Genomic DNA, 8,688 nt, shown 5'->3' on the forward strand with positions numbered 1-8,688 from the left:
AAAAGCCGGGCAGCACGTTGGCAGGCGCCTGTAGTCGCAGCTAATTGAGAGGCTGAGGCAGAAGAATGGCAAGAATCCGGGAGGCAGAGCTTGCATTGAGCCAAGATCGAACCTCTGCACTCCAGCCTGGGTGACAGAGCAAGACTCCATCAAATAAATAAATAAATAAATAAATAAATAAAAGAAGGTAAGAAATGAAGAGAAGATGATCTGCCAATAACCATGTTTAAGTGTTATTCTTAAAAGTAGATATTCATCAACAAATAACTAGACTTTTCTTTTGGAGGAGAGATTTTTTTTTACCCCCAGTATTTTAAAATATTTTAATAATATTTTAATTTAGTATTCATATATTATGAAAAAAATAAAGCATAGCTTATTTTTTCCTCCTGCATAGCTTAAAAAAATTTTTTTTCAAGATGTTCCAGCAGGTCAAATGTGGGCAGTATCCGTGTATCACACAAATCACTTCTTGGGAAACATAAAGGTAAAAATGAGTAACCAACCATAATTCGCTGTTTGAATATTATACAACTCTGCCACATACATGCATACACCAAAAATAATCTGCTAAGTACCCGTCTAATAGAATACAGCTGGACAGGGGGCAGTATTGGGAGGTGCTTTATGCAACGAAGACGCCGCAAAATCAACTTCATTGCAAAATGCAATGAAGAAATGAACGCAGCTTTCTCTGTGTTAATGGAATTTGCCAATCGTGGTTACAGACTTGGTTTCCAAAAAAAACACATTTATCTTAATTTCTTCAAGTAAAGGAAACCAAGTGGTCTATGAGGGTTTGGGCCATGGGAGCCTCCCTTACACACACACACACACACACATCACAAGGAGTTCCCCTCCTGCCCTCCCCATGCACTCCCAGGACTCAGTCTCAGGGCAGTTCCTGATGGTTCTGTGGCTGCCCTGCTTTGGAAGAGCAAAGAAGCATGGAAAGTTTTCTGTGCCTTGATAGTTAATAGGCATTGGTTTGAGCAGGTTCCTCTTAGGAGGGAAATAAAGCCTGGTGGTATAGAATGCAAAAGGTTTGAAGTGAGAAGGCGCAGAGTGGCCCAAAGAATGGGACAGGAAAGAAAGACAGGGAGAAGAGCAGTAGGGGATGGAGGGACATGCCTGGATTTCAACAGTGGCCTTTGGATTCACTCAGCCTGTGTGCCCCACCTCTGCCCAAGCCTGCTGACTGCTGACCTTGGAAAAGCAAACCCACAACCATGGGTGGGCATACTAGAAGGCGTGGCATTTCTAAACGGCCATTTTTGCTTGCCAAAGTCCCAGACCTTCAGGTCCGACAGGTGTCACTGACCTGCAACTGCTCTTCCAGCCCTCAGCAACCCTGACTTTAAAAGTCATGTGACCCCTGGGGCATCTGACCAAGCATTTAAATTTTTCCCTAAAGTTCCTTTCTATACCACAAAACAGCCATTTTCTACAGTCCTCTGAATTTCCCAGGGCTGAGCTGTAAATCTGAGTATCAGAGGAACCAGCAGCCAGCCAATGTCAGGAGCCCAGCAAAGACTGGTCAGCTAGCCATCAGACTAGGGTTTCAAAGGTCAAAACGATAACACTCAGCATCCACTGCCCTGCCACCACCCTATCCAAGTCCCAGCCGTCTGGTCATTCACTCTGTCCTGCCAGGGCATGGCAGGACCCATGTGGAGGGGATCAGGACACCAGCCATCTTATGCTGTGGAGATCCCATTTCATACAGATATCCTACAGCCCCTGATATGTAGAAAGGGGGTGACAAGAACCATCTCTAGTGTAGATGCCACTACATGGCAAGGAATCACAACAGAAGATGGAAATGCAGATGCCTGGGCCATCAGGAGAACTCACTGTGGACCTGGCCCTCACAGGAAGAACAGGATCCCTGGAAAGACATTCTAGGGGATGGGCTGTCCAGAGCCCTGGCCAGGTGGTCGATACACCCAATCACAAAAAAATCCCTCCCAGCAAACTTTCCTACAACCACAGAACCTATGAGGGTCTTTGCAGCACCTAACAGGAAATGTTTCCTCCATCCCATGATCACAGAGCGCCTGCTGTGTGCCAGGTACAGGCAAGGCGCTAGGGCTGGAGGATCAGCGCAGGTACTGCCCTCACAGACTGCATTATCTGCTTGGGTGAGAAGTAACTGACAACCTCCATGGCCAGGCAAACTTTCAGAGGCCACCTCATCCTTTCCTTTCACATTGATGAAGGAATGGGAATAGTCTATGGCAGTGCTATGAGTCCAAATATCCAGCCTGGCCCCCGCCCATGGTCCCCAGTGAGGCCCTGCTCCCAAGAACTGAAATCCCAGACATGCTGGGTCCACATTCCCCTACAGAGACACACAGCACGGACTAGAGAAGATCCAAAATGACTGATGAGTATTTGGTTTGGGGGAGTATTATTTTTTGAGATGGGGTTTCACTCTGTCACCCAGGCTGGAGTGCAGTGGTACAATCTCAGCTCACTACAACCTCCACTTCCCAGGTTCAATCAATTCTTGTGCCTCAGCCTCCCGAGTAGGTGAGATTACAGGCATGAGCCACCATGCCTGGCTATTTTTTTTGTATTTTTTTGGTAGAGATGGAGTTTCACCATGTTGGCCAGGCTGGTGTCGAACTCTTGGCCTCAAGTGATCCACCCGCCTCAGCCTCCCAAAGTGCTTGAATTACAGGCATGAGCCACTGCACCTGGCCTGGTTTTTAAAAATGTTATGTCTACATGAGGTCATCTCTGAAGGAGTCCCCTTAGAAACTGAATCATAAATTATTTACTTTCTAGGCCTCCACTTTTTTAGAGGGGACTCCACTTTTTGGAGGGGAGGGAGCATCCACTTTGAACCTCACTCTCATGACAGATTCCTTTCTCTGGGAATCAAACTGCCACCAACCCCATGGCCACACTGCCACTTACTATCCAGGTGACCTTAGGCAAGTTACTTCATCTCTGTGCCTCAGCTTCCTCACCAGTGAAATGAGGATAATAACAGTACAGTAGTCCTCCCTTATCCTCAGTTTTGCTTTCCAAGGCTTCAATTATTTGCAGACTACCAGAGTCTGAAAATATTAAATGGAAAATTCTGGAAATGAACAATTTGAAAGTTTTTAATTGCATGTTGTTCTGAGTAGCATGATGAAATCTCGAGGCATCTAGATCTGTCCAACCAGAGGCATGAATCATCCCTTTGTCCAATGGATCCACGCTGTCAATGCTACTTGTCTATTAGTCAGTTAGGAGCCATCTCAATGATCAGATTAATTGTCCTGGAGTCGTAGTACTTGTAATTCTTATTTTACTTCAAGTAATTACTTCAAGTAATTCTTATTTTACTTAATCACGGCTCCAAAGCATAAAAGTAGGGATGCTGGCAATTCAGAAATGCCAAAGAGATGCTGTGAAGTGCTTGCTTGCTTGCTTGCTTTCCTTCCTTCATACACACACACACACACACACACACACACACATATATATATATATTTTTGAGACAAGGTCTCTGTCATCCAGGCTGGAGTGCCACGGCACCATCACAGCTCACTGCAGTCTCAACCTCCCTGGGCTCAGGTGATTCTCCCACCTCAGCCTCCCAAGTAGCTGGGACTACAGGTGTGCGCCACCACACCTGGCCAATTTTTGCATTTTTTGTAGAGACAGGGTTTCGCCATGTTGCCCAGGCTGGTTTTGAACTCCTGGGCTCAAGCGATCTGCCCACCTCGGGCTCCCAAAGTGCTGGGATTACAGGCGTGAGTCACCATGCCCAGCTAGTAAAGTGTTTTCTTTAAGCGAAAAGGTGAAAGTTCTCAATTTAGTAAGGAAAGAAAGAAAAAAAAATCCTATACTGAACTTGCTAAGATCTGCAGTAAGAACGAATTTCTATCCATGAAGCTGTCTGTGAAGAAGGAAAGAGAAATTCGTGCATAGTATATATAGGGTTCAGTCCTGTCCTCAGTTTCAGGCACCCACTGGGGGTCTTGGAAAATGTCCTCCTGGATAAGGGGGAACTTTTGGATCCACGTATACTATTTATTGTTAAAATCATTTAAGGTAATGTAGGAAAGGGCTTAGCACCATACCTGGCATGTAGTAAACTGTTCCTAAAGGTTAGTTTACTAAAAATGTATTCAATCCTCCCCCACCCAAAAAAACAAAGGAAAAGCCACCTTCCCTAATGCTTAACATTACTTCGAGCTCAGCCTCCTCCTTCTTCTTATTCCTGCAAACGCTTTGGAAATGGCAGCTGTGCCCAACCCTGTTTAACGTCCCAAGATATACCAACTCTCCCCTCCCTGATCCTTTTTCTGGGCCTCTCCAAACCTGCACATGTCTCAGTCTTCCTCAGCATCAGGCCTGCCCCTGGCCTCTTTCCTTTCTGGTCTCTCCTCCTTTGGGGCCTTGTCTCAAAACCAGGTCCTCAACACTTCTCACTCTCTGAGCTTTCTGCCCCTGTCCTCAGCTTCTGTCCTCCTCCCATGCCCCAAGGGATAAGACAGCCTTTCCAGGGGGTCCATCTGCTCTGTTCTCTCTCCACTAAGTAACAGGGTGTCCCTCAGAGCTCAGGTGCAGGCACTGGCTTTTCTAGAATTAGCACTTAAATTCCCCCTAAGCCCTGGAGTTAGTGTTTTCGCCCAACTCTTTGTATCTCCAACAGGAGGTATGTCCCGAAACACTCTGAAATCACCATGTCTCTATTGCACCATTTCCCCCGCTGAGAGCCAGTTCCTCTATGGGTGTCACCACTGTCCCTGTTCCCCACCCCCAAACCCAAGCTTCTGAGTCACCCTCAATTTTCCCCCTCACCTGCTATCTTTCTAGTCTACCAGCCCTCTCTGTTTTTTTTTTTTTCTTTTTTTTGAGACAGAGTCTTGCTCCGTCACCCAGGCTAGAGTGCAGTGGCGCCATCTTGGCTCACTGCAACCTCTGCCTCCCAGGTTCAAGCGATTCTCCTGCCTCAGCCTCCCAAGTACCTGGGATTACAGGTACCTGCCACTAAGCCCGGTTAATTTTGGTATTTTTAGTAGAGACAGGATTTTACCATGTTGGCCAGGCTGGTCTCGAACTCCTAACGTCAGGTGATCCGCCCACTTTGGCCTCTCAAAGTGCTGGGATTATAGGCTTGAGCCACCACACAGGCCCCTCTCTGCTTTATCACCAGTGTAAATTGTCAGAATACCCAAGTTTTCCAAATTCAAACACTTAACTGACTTCCTAAATGAAAGTCATAACATACACAATTCTCACAAGGGCTTGGGTTTTGTATGTAAACAGAAGGGAGGAGGTCAGAACAAATGGCTTTCTCCACAATCTGCTCTCAGTTTTGCCATGGGCCTGGCGGTTGGTTCTCATGCACACTGTCTCATCTAATCCTTACAAGGCAGGTTAAGTTCTTATAGATGATGGAAGGCCAAGGTAAAGGATGAGGGCTGTAACAGAATCGGGCTGTGTCTTTCTTTTTTCTTTCCACTGCACTCCAGGCTGAAATGACAGCAACAGATGGTCTGGTGGAACCTAAGAAGGTCTGCAGCATCGGGGAAATTAAAAACACATACACACACTGAGAAATCCAGAGAGAGAGAGACAGACAGACAGACAGACAGCAGAGAGAGCATATGCATGTGTGTGGCCCTGGGGCAGGTCAAGACCTGAATTATTTGGGGTATCTCCAAAGCCTCTTCAGACAGTACACCTGCCTCCTGAAAACCAGACACAACAACATTTGGGAGATGTATGCAGACAGAGCACAGCTTTCAGGGGGATGTTGTGTGCCTTCTCACTGTGTGTCAGCACTAGAGCTCAGTGGGACCTGGGATACAGCCTTACCTGCAAGCCTAATTCTTAGTTTCCTGCTTCCTTGCTACAGGAAATCAGATTCCCAAGTAGACATGATTTGCTCAAGCCCTTTTTGGAAAGAGGCTACCAAAGTTCAGGCAATGGTTCAGCTATGCAAAACTCTAATCCATTAGGATCTAGCACATGTGGAAATTATTAATGTACAACTGCTGTGTGTCATCTTGGCCATCAGTGACCATCAAAGCCACAGCAAAAGTTGAAATAAATTCAGGAAAATCCTTAAACTGTTTTAAGCCAACTATACTTTTCCAGAAGATGAAATTACCATTACTTTTCCCATTAAAAGGCAAGGAGACTGGGTAGAGTAAGATAGATCTCTAAAGCAATCCTTGGAAGGAACTCTCTGACTCATGAAATCACTCACAGGCCTAGGGGGCAGGCAGGAGCTTCTGGGAGCACCTCGGTGTAATACTGCTCTACAATAAACCCCTAAGTGGGCAAAATCTCCTCCATTTTGTAGATGGGGAAGATGAGATTCAAAGAGCAAATCACTTTTTTTTCCTTGCCCTAGTTCTCCAACGTGTAAACTGGAAACAGTACTCGCCATCCACAACCATGAAACCCAGCTTTCTAGAAAGAAGCACAGAGAAAACAATCAAAAAAGAAATAGTATCTCCCCTTCCAAAACGAAAGACAAAAAACCTTTCCCGGCAGGGCATGGTGGCTCACGCCCATAATCCCAGCACTTTGTGAGGCCTAGGTGGGCGGGTCACTTGAGGCCACGAGTTCGAAATCAGCCTGGCCAACATGGTGAAACCCCGTCTCGACTAAAAATACAAAAATTAGCCGGGCATGGTGGCGGGCGCCTGTAGTCGCAGCTACTGGAGGGGCTGAGGCAGGAGAATTGCTTGAACCCAGGAGGGGGTGGGGGTGGGCCGGAGGTTTCAGTGAGATGAGATTGGGCCTTTGCACTCCAACCTGGGTGACAGAGACTCTGTCTCAAAACAAATACACAAATAAACAAGCAAAAAACCCTTTCTCAATCTCTAGGCCAACTAAAACGTCCACAAAAAAAATGTAACTAATCTATACAATTGGCTAATAGCTACCTTTCCTCCTTAACTCACTCACCTAAAATCAGGAGAAAAGCAACTCAAAGTCACAGCTTTTAGAGCAAGTCATAAAAGAGCGTAATTCGCCGCTGAAGTTGCCTTCCAAGAAAAGGCAGAGGAGCCTTTATGAGATTTTTTGTTCCCTTACCGAGACGTGTGGCGGGAGAAAGTGGCCAGTCTGCGGCTGAGCTGCGGCTGGGGCGGGCGGGCCACCTGAGGCCAGGGCGCCTAACGGGTCGGACTGAACGTGTAGGGGGCCGGAGCAGCCGGTCACCGCGCCCTCCTTCCCTCGGGAAACGGGTCCCACTCCCACACCCGGCCCTGCCACGTGTCTCCACAAGAAGGGAAGGGGCAGGAGGGAAAGAGGCACTTTCTCAGCTTCCAAGGGCCCTACTCTTGCTCCTATCCCAGCATTTCAGGGGCTGGTGGGCTTTGGGGTGTTCTGTTTCACGTGCTTCCAGATTCAGAAGGTGCACTCGCACTGCCTGGTTTTCTGGAGAGAGGGGCCAAGCATGGCACCCCCTGGGGCCCGGGAAGCGACGGGCTCGGGGACGCGCGCGCTCCAGGTCCAGAACTGGCACGAAGCCTGGGCTCCTGCGACCCCGACCCACTCCAATTCCCTGCCCCCAACCACAGCCGAGGCGTCCCGGCCCAGGGAGGGTGGCGGGGGCGGAAGGGCGCTAGCAGTAACCAGAGGTGCCATAAAGAATTCTCCCCCACTGTGCGGTTCCCATTTCACAGACAAGACAGTGGAGGCCCTGGGAAGGCTGGGGCTTGCCCACGCTGCCGCGCCTGGGAAGCAAGCCCAGGTCAGTCCCTGCGCGCGGTGTCGCTGGGGGACCTCCGGGACAAGCCGTGACCGAGGCTGGGGCGCGTGTGGAGTTGATGCTGGCAGTGCCTCTTCTGGCTCCCCCGAGCATTTCTTCCCCCTTTTCCTGGGAGAGACTGAAACCCTCCCGAGGGCCAGTGCGGGAGCCCCACCGGCCCTGCGCTCGACGTCCAGGAGCCCCGCCCGCCGGCCCGCCGCTGCAGTTCAGTCCCGGGGCAACAACAGGTGCGCGGCTCGCGGCACCCTGGCGCCGGCTAAAGGGAAAGTTTCCCTGGCCGCTGCGCGCTGTTTACGGGATCCTTTAGCAGCTCGGGGGCCCGGGGCTTTCGGGCGGGCCGAGCCATTGAAACCCGAGACGCGGGGAGGAGCTGTTGCGGCGCGGGGAGGGAGGCGGACCGCCCGGGGCCGGGCCAGAGCGGCTCCCCTTACCTGCAGCTTCACGGGCGGCTTCAGCCTCCATCCTCGGGCTCGGGTGGCACCGCGCCCCGCCCCGGAGGCTGTCCCTGTGCCCCTCGCGTCCTCCTCCCTCTCCCATTCCTCCCCCCGGGGCTGCTCCCGCTCCCCGCCCCCTTCCCCTCCCCCAGGGTCACCACCGAACAGTCTTCCCTGCTACCAACCCTTGGCTACCCAGTTTGCAAAGAGCGTTGGCTCCACCTTCCCACCTGATTCGCCACCCCCAGGAGAATTTACTATTTCTCTTTCATTTGTAGGGAGAAGAAACCGTTAACGCCCCCACCCCCCACTCACACGCACACCCTCGCCTGTGCCCTGGGCCTGAACGGGCACATCTCAACCCCCTCCCACGCCCCTTCATATTTCTATTATTTCTATTTCTTTGAACAAGAATCATTTGCGTTAACCCTTTTTGAAAATGTTCAAGTTTCACTCCAGTAAGTTTACTAGAAGGAAGGAGGAGGAGAGGGAGGAGAGAGAGGAGGAGGACGAGGAGGAGGA

At 49.8% G+C, this 8,688-nt stretch overlaps 1 long non-coding RNA gene across 1 annotated transcript in view; it reads right to left on the reverse strand.

The window, feature by feature from the left end:
• Positions 1-8,273, reverse strand: part of LOC105523037 — a 19,344-nt gene extending 11,071 nt beyond the window's left edge. Inside the window, exon 1 of the long non-coding RNA XR_001003525.1 lies at positions 8,164-8,273. This is a non-coding gene — a long non-coding RNA (uncharacterized LOC105523037). The remainder of the gene's footprint in view (positions 1-8,163) is intronic.
• Positions 8,274-8,688: the final 415 nt, after the last annotated feature.

The sequence above is a fragment of the Colobus angolensis genome, unplaced genomic scaffold (genome assembly GCF_000951035.1).
Source record: "Colobus angolensis palliatus isolate OR3802 unplaced genomic scaffold, Cang.pa_1.0 Scaffold112, whole genome shotgun sequence".
Classification (NCBI taxonomy): domain Eukaryota; kingdom Metazoa; phylum Chordata; class Mammalia; order Primates; family Cercopithecidae; genus Colobus; species Colobus angolensis.